This window comes from Macaca nemestrina, chromosome 9 (genome assembly GCF_043159975.1).
Source record: "Macaca nemestrina isolate mMacNem1 chromosome 9, mMacNem.hap1, whole genome shotgun sequence".
Classification (NCBI taxonomy): domain Eukaryota; kingdom Metazoa; phylum Chordata; class Mammalia; order Primates; family Cercopithecidae; genus Macaca; species Macaca nemestrina.
The window spans coordinates 2,059,768-2,071,675 of NC_092133.1; the positions used below are offsets into that span (position 1 = coordinate 2,059,768).

Here is an 11,908-nt window from a genome sequence, read left to right on the forward strand (position 1 = left end):
CCATGTGCCAAGCAGCAGAATGTGCACCTGCAAACTCTCTGCCCCTTTTCCCTTCTTCAGAAAACAAGCCCTCTTAAAGGAGGAGATTAGATTCACTCCAGTAACACGAAGGGCTTCACTGGAGGATCAGCCTGGCAAGGAAGATGCTAAGTTAAGTTAAGTAGGATGGTGCCGTGACTTATATAGGGAGGCCTCCATCTCTGCTGCTGGGACTGTGCTGCCCAGGAGGCTGTAAGCATCGACAGGGAGGATTAGAAGCATGAGCTCCGCCTGGATTTGCCTCCCTGTGGTCACAGGGCAGAGCAGAGCGTGGAGCTTCTGTGTCCCTGAAATGTCCACCCAATGAGCTCGTAAACCCATGCACCTGATGAGCTCATAAACCCATGGTGTCCTCCTGTGGCACTCCCTGGGTTCCTTGGGTGGGGGCTTCTGACCATCAGCTTATAGGCCTCGTCCCCAAGGTGGGGTTAGATGGAACAAACGGGCACTTGCTTCCCTCAAGGTCAGAAGGCACAGCTCTGCTGTGTGCCACACCTCAGGGGAGATGGGGGTGGGGGGCTGTGGTGCCTGGGAATGAGCTTGCAAACCAGAGGGCAGTCGTGAGCTCTGATGTGGTCCCTCAGGAAGCCTGCAGAGTCAGCACTGAGTGTGCTGGCTCAGCACTACCTGGCTGAGCCGTTTCCGGCTCACACAGAACAGCAGCCACCACACTGGGCATCCTGTAAGGGCAGCTCACTCACTCCCAGATAATGAGGAGGAGCCTGAGGCCCAGAGGGAGGTCACAGTTTGCACAGTCTTCAGGGGAAGCACTGAACACCAAATTCACAGTCGCGCTCCAGGTTCTTGGGTGACGGAAGGTGAGAATTTAGAGAAACTGTCAAGGCCTGCCTGGTTTTTAGACCAAAAGAATCACATTCTACATTAAGATGGAGATGGGAACTTTCATCTGTCCATCCATCCATCCATCCACTCATCCATTCACTCACCCATCCACTCACCTATTCATCCATCCACTCACCCATCCCATCACCTATCCATCCATCCATCCATCCATCCATCCATCCATCCATCCATCCATCCATCCATCCATCCATTCACTCACCCATTGCATCACCTATCTATCCATCCATCCATCCATCCATTCACTCACCCATTGCATCACCTATCCATCCATCCACCCATCCATCCATCCATCCATCCATCCATCCATCCATCCATCCATCCATCCATTCACTCACCCATTGCATCACCTATCTATCCATCCATCCATCCATCCATTCACTCACCCATTGCATCACCTATCCATCCATCCATCCATCCATCCATCCATCCATCCATCCATCCAATTATTCACTCCTTGATTTCCCTCACATACTTATTAAATACCTGCTATGGACCAGCTGCTATTCTAGGACCAGATAGGTATCAAGCAAGAGGTAAAGAAGACAGACAAATTTTCTGCCTTGCCAAGTTTCTGCTGAATTTTATCTTCTCATAGGAAAAGCAAAACAAAACACCAACAGCCACCATCACTGTTATGGAACAAATGTGTCCCACAAAACACATATTGAATCCCTGATTCCCAGTGTGATGATATTTGGAGATGGGGCCTTTGGGAGGTGATTGGGGTTAGAGGAGATCATGAGGGAGGGGCCCTAACCAAGGGACTGGGCTTCTTATAAAAAAAGACATCAGAGTGTGTTTTTTCTCTTTTTCTCTCTCTCCCCTCTCTCTTTCCCCACCCCCTGCTTTGCTCTCCCTCTCTCTCCCTCACCTCCCTCATGCACACAGAGCAGGTTCTGGGAGCACCTGGCAAGGAGAAGGTGGCTGCCTGCAATCAAGAGAAGAACCTGCCTCTTCCAGAACTGTGAGAAACAAACTTCTGTTGTTTAAGCCTCTAGTCCATGGTATTTTGGTGGTAGTACGAGCCGACTAACACAACCAACAACAGCAACTAGGACACAATATGAAGGATTTTTATTTCCTAGAGCAAAAAGCAGCCCAGGCGGGTAAATGTGTTTATTGACATGGATGAATGTGCATCTCAGTTTCAAATTTGGTTTCAAAGAGCATCAAAGAGATAAATCCATAGCTTCTATCTGGTTAGCAACCTTTTAAAGAAGCAACTTGCTTACATGGAAGCATGGCCTGTGTCTTTCACAGAATGGCACGAAGCTCCTGCGGTGCCCTGTGCTGCGGCCACTGGGTCTTCTGGGAAAGTCCCTGAGCCTCATCTCAGATCCTGTTCGACCTTCATTGATCTCTAAATGGTGGATGTTTTCTTGCTTCATGTCTTCGCAGAGCAGTGATTTCTCAGTGGGGAGGAGGCGGTGATCTCCAGGTGCTCTTTTGTTAAGTGAACTCTGGAAGCCAAACATGACGACCTGCCAGTGTCTTGATGCCATGAGACGATGGCCAGCAAAGAGCTCTCAGGAGCCCCCTCGCTGCTCAGCAGACTGGGATTTCAGGTTTGGGTTTCAGGGCTCGGAAAGTGGTCCCAGGGCTCATCTGGCTCAACATCTTGTTTTAGCCATGAGGAAATCATGGGAGAGGAAAAGGGTTCCCAAGGGTCCCTGCTGTGTCTTTTTTTTTTTCTTTCTTTTTTTTTTTTTTTTGAGACAGAGTTTTGCTCTTGTTGCCCAGGCTGGAGTGTAATGGTACAATCTCAACTCACCACAACCTCCACCTCCAGGGTTCAAACGATTCTCCTGCCTCAGCTTCCCAAGTAGCTGGGATTACAGGCATGCGCCACCACGCCCGCTAATTTTGTATTTTTCGTAGAGATGGGGTTTCTCCATGTTGGTCAGGTTGGTCTCAAACTCCTGACTTGAGGTGATCTGCCCGCCTCAGCCTCCCAAAATACTGAGATTACAGGTATGAGCCACCGCACCCGGCCTCCTGCTGTGTCCTTCTAAGTGGGAAGTGCACTGCGTTTGGCTCAGATCATCAGTGGGGAAGTTGGATCCCTGGCCTACCTCTGTTCCTAGGGAGAAAAGGCCACATCCCTTCCCAGGACACCAGGACCAGCAACTCCTGGCAGTGGCCTCTTGGCTGCAGTCTTTTCTGAAAAACACTTCCAGCGTCCTCGGCTTGAGGTCAGGCTGTGCAAGGGAGGCAGTGCCCTGTGGGTCCCCAGACGACGTGGAAACATCAGCCTTGAACCCTCAAAGATGAAGCATTCCCATGGGGCCGGTCAAGAGGGGCTTCTGGCCCTCAAGGGGTGAGGGTTTCTGTTTCCCCTCTTGCCAGAGACCATTTTGAAAAGTCTCACGAGACTCTCTGAGATCTGCATTTCAAGCTCCAAAAGGTCTTTGTTAACAGTTTTCATCAGTTTGGTGCTAATGAGGCTGAGTTTGGAGATCTCAGTGCCATCTCTGCCCCTGGGCATCTGCTTCCTGTGCTGCTGCACTCTGAGGTCTGTAAGAGGCACGCTTCTCAGAGGAGAAAGACCACGTGAAAAGCAAAGTTGCTGGGAGAGCCCGGTGTGCATTCATGCAGGCACACAGGCGATGGCGGGGGCCCAAGGTGGCCCGGGGATTCTCCCCCATCCCACCCAAGGGAAGATGCTTTGAAAACCCCTCCCCTTGAGAGTGGGAGACCCTGTGAATATGACAGAATGGCATTCTCATGATTAGGTGACGTTCAATGGAAAAGAAGATGGGATTTTGCAGATGTGATTAAGGTTTCTAATCCATTGGCTTTTAGTTAATCAAAAGGGAGATTATCCTTGTAGAACTCATCTAACCAAGTGAGCCCTTAAAGCTAACGTTTTCCAACTGGTCTTTTAAAAACCTGTCAGCCGTATGCTGACAACCATCCCTGGCGGGGGGCACAGGGCAAAAACTCCAAGAGCTGAACATGGCCCCAGAACACAACCACCAAGAGAGTTATGGTCATTAAAAATGGAATTGTGTCAACAACGTGAATTATCTTAGAAGAAGACCCTGAGCCTTAGATGAGAGAGCTGCCCAGCAGGCACATCTAATGCCCTGGTCAATGGTGGAAGACCAAATGCGTCCCTCCTAAGAGCAGGAACACAGCAATCAGTCCCCTCCCTGCAAGCCTCAGCCTGGCGAGGCCCTGAGAAGAGGGCCCGGGTAGCTCAGACACGGACTCCTGACTCACAGGGACTGTGTGATATTCAATGATATCACATTATTCATTCATATTGTTATGTAGCTGTATAGTAATATCATAAACATTCATTCATATTATTATGAATGTTTTTGAATTGGCTTTTGTTGCTCAGCATAATTTCTGCAGATTCGTCCAAGATTTTGTGTAGGAAGAGTGGTTCGTTTTTATTGCTGAGTAGTTTGGAGGTGTGTGTGCACCGCAAGTTTCTTTAACTGCTCCCCCATGAGTGAATGACATCTGGGCAGATTCCAGGTCTTGCTTGCTACCAATAAAGGTGCCGCGGAGGTTCATGTACAGGTTTTCGTGTGAGCATAACTTTTCACTTTTCTGGGATAAATGCCCAAAAGTATAATTGTTAGGCCATGTGACGATTGGAGTTTAGTAAGAAACTCCGATTTCTTATTTGCCTGTTTTCTGAGTGGCTCTACCATTTTACATAACTACCAGAAAAGGCATCAGCCTCTCTGCCTCCCTGCCAGCATTTGGTAGTGTCTTAGCCATTCCAATAGCTGGTCCCGTACTGTGATTTTGACTTTGCACGTCCCTGACAGCCACTGATATTGATCCTCTTTTCCTGTGCTTCTTTGCTACAGAGCTCCTTGCTGTCATGGGTTCCATCTTCCTTGGTAGACTGTTCATGTCTGGTGTCTATCTTCGCATTAAACAATTTGTTTTTACGTTGAGTTTTGAGAGTTCTTTATCTGTACTGGATACTAGTCGTTTGTTGTATAAGTGGTTTGCAAATATTTTCTCCCAGTGTGTAGTGTGTCTTTTCATCCTCTTAATGGAGTCTTTCTCAGAGCAAAAGCTTTTAATTTACCAGCAGCCAAATTCAATCAATGATTTCTTTTATGAATTGTGCTTTCAATGTCAAGTCTAAGAACTCTTTGTCTAGCCCTGGATCTTGAAGATTTTCTCTGAAGTTTCCTGGAAACACTTTGTGGTTTTACATTTTACGTTTAGGTCCATGAGGTGTTTTTCAGTTAAATTTTGCGTTAGGAGAGGGACTTCAGTCAAGACTCTTCTGGTGTTGGCCTGTGGGTGTTCAGTTGCTCAGCATCACCGGTTGAGACCCTGTCTTTCCTCTGCTGTGTTGCTTTGGCAAAAATCAGTTGGACATATACTAGTGGGTCCATATCTGAGTTTTCCATTCTGTTCCATTAGTCTGTTCCTCTGATAACATTGCCAAATCTTGATTGCTGTAGCTGTATAGTAAGTCTTGAAATTGGATAGACTGGTTCCTCCCAATTTATCCTGTATTCAAAATTGTTTTTTGCTATTTTCGTTCCTTTTTAAAATATATGTCTACTGAAATTAACATGTTTATATCTACAAAAAAATCTTGCTGTGATTTTTATGAGGTTTGTGTTAAATTGGTTTATCAGCTTGGGCAGAGTTGACGTATTTACTATGTACAGTCTTTCAACCTCTAAACATAGCATGTCTCTCCACTTGTTTAGATCTACTCTGAATTCTTCCCTACATGTTTTGTGGTTTTCAGCTGTTAAAACGAACTAAATATGGTCTGAGAAGGGCTCTGTACTTGTATATTGAGTCCTTGTGGATGAACTGCAACCTAGCTTAATAGGTAGACAAGACTGAAAACCTAACTTAGGATTATGCATCTGTAATGCATACTGAGTCTCAGCATGAGCTGAGTCTTGGCCAGTCCCAGCAGGTGTACTTCAACCACTCATACACTGCCGAGTAACCAATCCAGCTGTTCTGTACTTCACACTTCCGATTTTTGTACATCATTTCCTTTTTTTGTTTTTGTCTGTAAATCTTCTACCATGTGGCTGCATTGGAGTCTCTGTGAATCTGCTGCGAATCATTCATAGCTCAATTAAACTCCTTTAAATTTAATTTGGCTGCGGTTTTTCTTTTATCACAGCAGACAAGTGTGTACATGAGTTCACAGATTTACACCTAAAGATTTCAGGTTTAAAGCACTGGTCAATGGTACCGTTGCTAATTTCAGTGTTTATGTATTTATTGCTTATGTATAGAAATACAATTGATTTTTGTATGTTTATCTTGTATCCATCCTGTGGCCTTGCTGAACTCACTAAATAGTTCTAAGAGTTTTTTGTTTGTTTGTTTGTTTTTGGTAGATTCCTTGAGATTTTCGACATGGAAAGCCACGTCATTCGCAAAGAGAGATAGCTGCATTTCTTCCTTTCTCCTTTGTATTTAAAACATTCATTTTCTTCCTCCCTCTCTGCCTGCCCCTCCCATTCTTGTCTTATTGCTGTGGCTCAAACCTCCAATAGGAGGCAGTATGAAAGCAGTGAGGGGACTCTGCTTTGTTACTGCTCTTAGGAGGATGGCTTTCAGTCTTTCACCACTGAGTATGACATTAGATGTAGATCTATTTTTACTTATGTTCTTTGAGTTAATTCTGCCTTATCCCTAACTTGGTGAGCTTTATAAAATCATGAATAAGTGTTAAATTTGCCAAATGTTTTTTGTGCATCAATTGATATGATCATATGATTTTTCTTCTTTGGCTTGTTGTAGGGTGGATTATATTTCAAACATTGAACCAGCCTTGCATGCCTGAAATGAATCCCACTTGGTCATGATGTGTAATCCTTTTCACACATTGTTGAATTTGTTTCACTATTATTTTGATAACAATTTTTGTGTTTAAGTTGATGAAGATATTATCTGTAATTTTTGGGGTACTCTTTCATCTTTTTACAAATCAGGGTAGTAGTATTACAGAACATTTGGAAAGTGTTCCATCCTCCAATATTTTCTGGGAAAGGTGGTGTGGAATTGATGTTAATTCTTCTTTAAACAATTGGTAGATGCATCCAGCAAAACCATCTGGGTCCGGAGGGTTTTGTTTGTTTGTCTGGAGTTTAAAAAATTTCAGATTTTTAAAAGCTGAGCTCCTAGCATTTCTGGATTGTTGATCTCAATGTGCTTGCTCAGGCCAGGCTTCAAACTTGGAGTGGGCATGGGAGAGGGCATGGGGGGTCTCATCCTCGAAGACAAGCTTGTCAAACCCATTGCCCTTGGGCCGCATGTGGCCCAGGATGGCTTTGAAGGTGGCCCAACACAAATTCATAAAGTTCTTAAAATATTGTGGTTTTTTGTGATTTATTTATTCTTTCTTTCTTTTCTTTCTTTTTCTTTCTTTCTTTCTTTCTTTCTTTCTTTCTTTCTTTCTTTCTTTCTTTCTTTCTTTCTTTCTTTTTTTCTCTCTTTCTTTCTTTCTCTCTCTCTCTTTCTTTCTTTTCTTGTTTTTTTTCTCATCAGCTATTGTTAGTGTCAGTATATTTTATGTGTGGCCCGAGACGATTCTTCTTTTTCCAACATGGCCCAGGGAAGGCAAAAGCTTGGACACCCCTGCTCTAAGAGTTCGCCATCAGGATGGGGCAGCAGCCAGAGGGAGAGACAGCCCTTTAGAAAGGGCTCAGGGAACTAGAATACATGGATGCGGAGGCAGGTCCCCAAGACCACAGGGGCAGAACCTGGAGTGATGCAGACACAAGCCAGCGAACACCAGGAGCCTCTGGAAATGGAAAGGGGTAGGAAGGAAGGCTCTTTTCCTGGAGCTTCCGGGGCCTGGACCTGTTGCCAACTTGGCTTAGAGCTCCTGGCCTCTAGGGACATGCAGGAGTAAATGGGCACTGCTTCCCGCCAGCCGGTTCCTGGTAATTCATTACAGTGGTGCAGGAAACTAGTGCATGCGCCTAGTACAGCACTCTCCCGGCCCCACCCGTTCCCTCCTGGTTGATCTCCAAGGAGACAGTGGAGGGCAGGGGTGCCCATCTCCATGTGTTCACACCTTTACTTGTTGGTGCATTTGTTCTGAACACAGGCTATGGGGTGAGCAGTGGGCTGCGGGCTGAGTGGGCAGGGTATCAGGGAAGAGAGAGACAGAGGAAAGACAGAGAGAGAAGAAGCATCAAACGTGGCCCCAGCTTCCAGGAGTGGGTGTTTGCTAGGGAGGGAAGACAAAGGCAGAGGTAATTAGAAGACAGAAAGAGGAAGGGTGAATGCTGAGTATGTGCCTGGAACATAATGGGCTGGTGCCCCAGGGCACTCTGGGAGAGTGCAGCCCTGGGCTCTGCTCTGTGGGTCTGAGGGGGTCAGCTGCATCCTGCTGGGTGTCCAGGCTCCATGTGGGGCACCTTCTCCTGCTCCACTGGCTGCACCCACACACCATTCGAAGCTGATTCCTCCTCAGTCCCATTTTGTGCACTATGCGCAGTGAATAGCGGCGCTGCTCCTTTCTGAAGAATATTCCTTTTTGTGTTTCTTTTAATCAAAAGGGATTGTGGAGGCCTTTTCATCTTCAGCAGGGTAAAAAAACCCTGAGGACTCCCAACACCACAGCAGCAAGGGATGTCTTCCCTCGTTAGGGAGCTGGAGCCTGGCTCTTCAGCTCCTTAATGACCAAGCTCCCTGCTGCCCGGCATGAGACTACGTCACTGCATCTTACAATGCAAAAAGTAAGTTTAACAGAAACTTAAACGCACTTTACCATTTCTTAAGTAATCCTTAAAATGTTAACTCTGGAACCTTTAAATTCAGCAAACATGAGGAGGTGCTGGCTCAGACCGCAGCTTCTCAGCCCCAGAGAGCGAGTGTTCCAGCCCCCAGCCCGTTGTGAGTGCGGCTCTGAAGAGCTCCGAGTTAGGGAGCTGCATTTAAATGGTGTGTGGGAAGGACCTGACGTCCACTCTCCTTCTGAAAGTTCTCCCCAGCTTCTTGATTCTGTGTGGTTGGACGACGCTTTCCTTCTTCCTGGTCCACCAGCACCCCTTAGCTTCTTCTTAGTCTCAGTCTCTTCCACATAAAAGCTTTTCCTGACTTTCTTCTGCCTTATTTTCCCCAGGGCCTCCCTCCACCCCGGTCCTGAGGCTGCTGCTGGGCGTGGCTTCTTCCTCTGGTCTCAGGGTCTTCACCTGCACCTTTGCCTGGAAGGCTGCAGCCACCCAACCCCCGTCCAAGGCTGCTCCCTCTGATGTGGGCTGCACACTCTAGTTCTGCATGGGGTGGGGTGTCCTTGCCACTCTCAATGGCTCGACCCATTCCCTGTGAGCTGTCGGAGGCCCCCTGTGAGGTAGGGGGCAGGACTCCACCCTAGAGGCGGGCTCAGACACGAGACCAAATTGAGGACTAGCTAAAACAGGGATGGGCGGAAGCAGCTTTCTGTAAGATATGCCCACCAGGGTGCCATGTCAGTTCACCATCGCCATGGCAACACCTGGGGTTTCTGACCCTTTCCATGGCACCAACCTGATGGCCTGGAAGTCACCACCCTTTTTCAAGAAATTTCTGCATAAACCACCCCTCAATTTATATATAATTAAAAGTGGGTATAAACAGGACTGCAGACCTGCCCTGAGCTACTGCTCTGCACACCCTGCCTGTTGGGCAGCCCCGCTCTGCAAGGAGCAGCACCTTGGCTGCTGCTGTGCCCTGCTGTGTTGATAGAAGTCACTGTCTAACACCACCACCTTCCCCCAAACTCTTTCCTGGTTGAAGCCAAGAACCCTCCTGGGCTAAGCCTCAGTTTTGGGGCTCACCGGCCCTGCATCCCTGGGTTCCTAGGACAGTCCCAGCGTGGGGCGGATGGATGGGTGTGGTTAATTGACAGGACAGGACACTTATAAGCCCACATGTGCATTCGTGATACCGACACACACATCATCCCCTATTTCAGGTTTACTTCATTTTTCCTCCTTCTGGTAACAAAAATTACAGTGTCATTTTGAAAAAATAATCAAGGGCAAAACATAATATGAGTTTCAGGAACACTTTAAAGAAAATTATGTATTTAAAAAAAGGGAAGGAACTTCTCTCAAGAAAAAAAAATACCACTGGGGATAAAGCAGTATTCTTAAGAGGCTGAAAAGTAATTGAGCAGAAAATTACACCTTCCATATGGCATTCTTACTTGGTGAATTCAGAATACTGGAAACAGCCCCAGAAAAGGGAGGTGTTTGCAGGAGAAAACGACAAGAGCTACAAACACAATTATCACTGTGATTGTGGACAGGAGGGACCGCGGAAACACGCAGGCTTCCTGTTCTGAGAAATGTTTGAGACGACGATACAAAACATCCTGTCTGCAGGCTGGGTTTGCTGTTTGCACAAGAGCTGAATATTCGTGGACAAATCTGTCTGTTTTTAAATTGTGCCTTTTTTCGAGAGGGGGGTGTCCTATAAGCTAATTCCAGAGAAACATCATTCTGCTTGTTGCTAGAAGTGGAGTCTCTGTGAAGCCTAGGGTCTCTGTTTCCCCAGCCTAGTCCCTTCTCCAGACACAGAATAAATCAGCTGGGAATGCCCCACAAAGTGGCCCTTCCCAGAGGGATGGAGGGTAGGGGCACGTTCTGGCTCAAGAGACAGACCTGAACATGCCCCCATCCTCCATCCCTCTGGGAAGGGCCACTTTGAACCTCCTCAGTTTCCTCATCTGTAAAACAGGAATCATGAGCACCCACACCAGCACCTGCCAGGAAGAGCCATGAGAAGAAAGAAAAGGAGCCCTTAAAAGAATGTGTGCTCAGAAACCGAGACCCCCCGGACACACCCATTCCCACCCGACCTCCACTCCCCACTCCAGCCTCCACTACCCACCCTGGTCCTCCACCTTACATGCAGCAAAAATGGGCAGGGGGCAAGAAAGTCCCTGCCTGGAGGCCTGGGCCTTGTTGCTGCCCTGCCGGAGAGCTGCACCTGCACCTGCCCACTCCCTCATGAGGGTCTGGGGGGTGGATGCCGCCTGAGCCCTGGCTCCCCCCGGGTGGATGTGCCGCTGCCCCTCCTGTCTAGTGGGGTCACTGCCTGGTCATTACAGATGTGATTGCAGCCAGTGATTGGTCAGACTGGGGGTCCCAGGTCTCATCCACTTGTCCTGATTCCAGAAGACTCTGAAGGGCTGCCCAACTCTGGACTTCCCCAGGGGATCGGCTGGGACCTTTGCTGAGGCTGCCTCTTCCTTCTCTGACCCCAGGCCCTCCCTCTATTTCCACATTGCTGTGGAGCAAAGGTGGCTTCTCCGTTAACTTCCACGGCAGACTCGGCTTCCGGGGAGCCTGGGCGGCAGCTGGTCCATGCACCACGTTGGTCCTGTCTCCACAGCGCCCCTTCCTTCCTCCTCACCCTGCTCGAGACTCTCCCTAGACTCATTGTCCCCACCTCTGCCCCCTACGAGGGTGCAGACCCCACTCTCATGTCTGGTTTTATTTACTGGGGTCTCAGCAGAGCCTGGCACATAGCAGTTTCCCAATAAATATTGATAGAAAACATGACACTCTGGGTCTTGTTTTACACATTTTTTAAGGTTTTGCTATGTTCAAAGTTGATGTCATGCTCAATTATTTATTATCTTGCCACTGGCCATTTTAACGATGTTGCAGTCTATTGGGGGCGCTCTCACAAAGTCCCACAGGCTGGGTGACTTCTAAACCATAGACATCCCTTTCTCACAGTTCTGGAGGGTGGAGGTCTGAGGTCAGGGTGCCAGCAGGGTCGGATTCTGGTGAGGGCCTCTTCTGGGTTGCAGATGGCCACCTTCTCCCTGTGTCTTCATGGGGGGCGGTGGGCGGGGCTGGGGAGGAAGGCAAGAGAGCTGCTCGCTGGGTGCCTTTTAGAAGAGTGCTGATCCCATACATGTGGCCCCATTTCCGTGGCCTAATCCCCTCCCCACATCCTCACCTCCCAACACCATCACCTTGGGGGTTGGGATTTCAATCTGTGGATTTTGGGGGGACACAGATATTCGGTCCATTGCAGTGGTAATTAA

General features: G+C 47.9%; 1 long non-coding RNA gene across 2 annotated transcripts; it reads left to right on the forward strand.

The window, feature by feature from the left end:
* Window positions 1-420: 420 nt before the first annotated feature.
* LOC105470841 (uncharacterized) lies at window positions 421-11,378 on the forward strand. Of its 2 annotated transcripts, none has more exons than XR_980805.2 (4): window positions 421-857; window positions 1,792-2,468; window positions 8,424-8,603; window positions 11,117-11,378. It is a non-coding gene; the product is annotated as an uncharacterized lncRNA (long non-coding RNA). The 2 variants fall into 2 exon arrangements; XR_011607564.1 differs by lacking the exon at window positions 11,117-11,378 and adding an exon at window positions 8,686-8,990.
* Window positions 11,379-11,908: the final 530 nt, after the last annotated feature.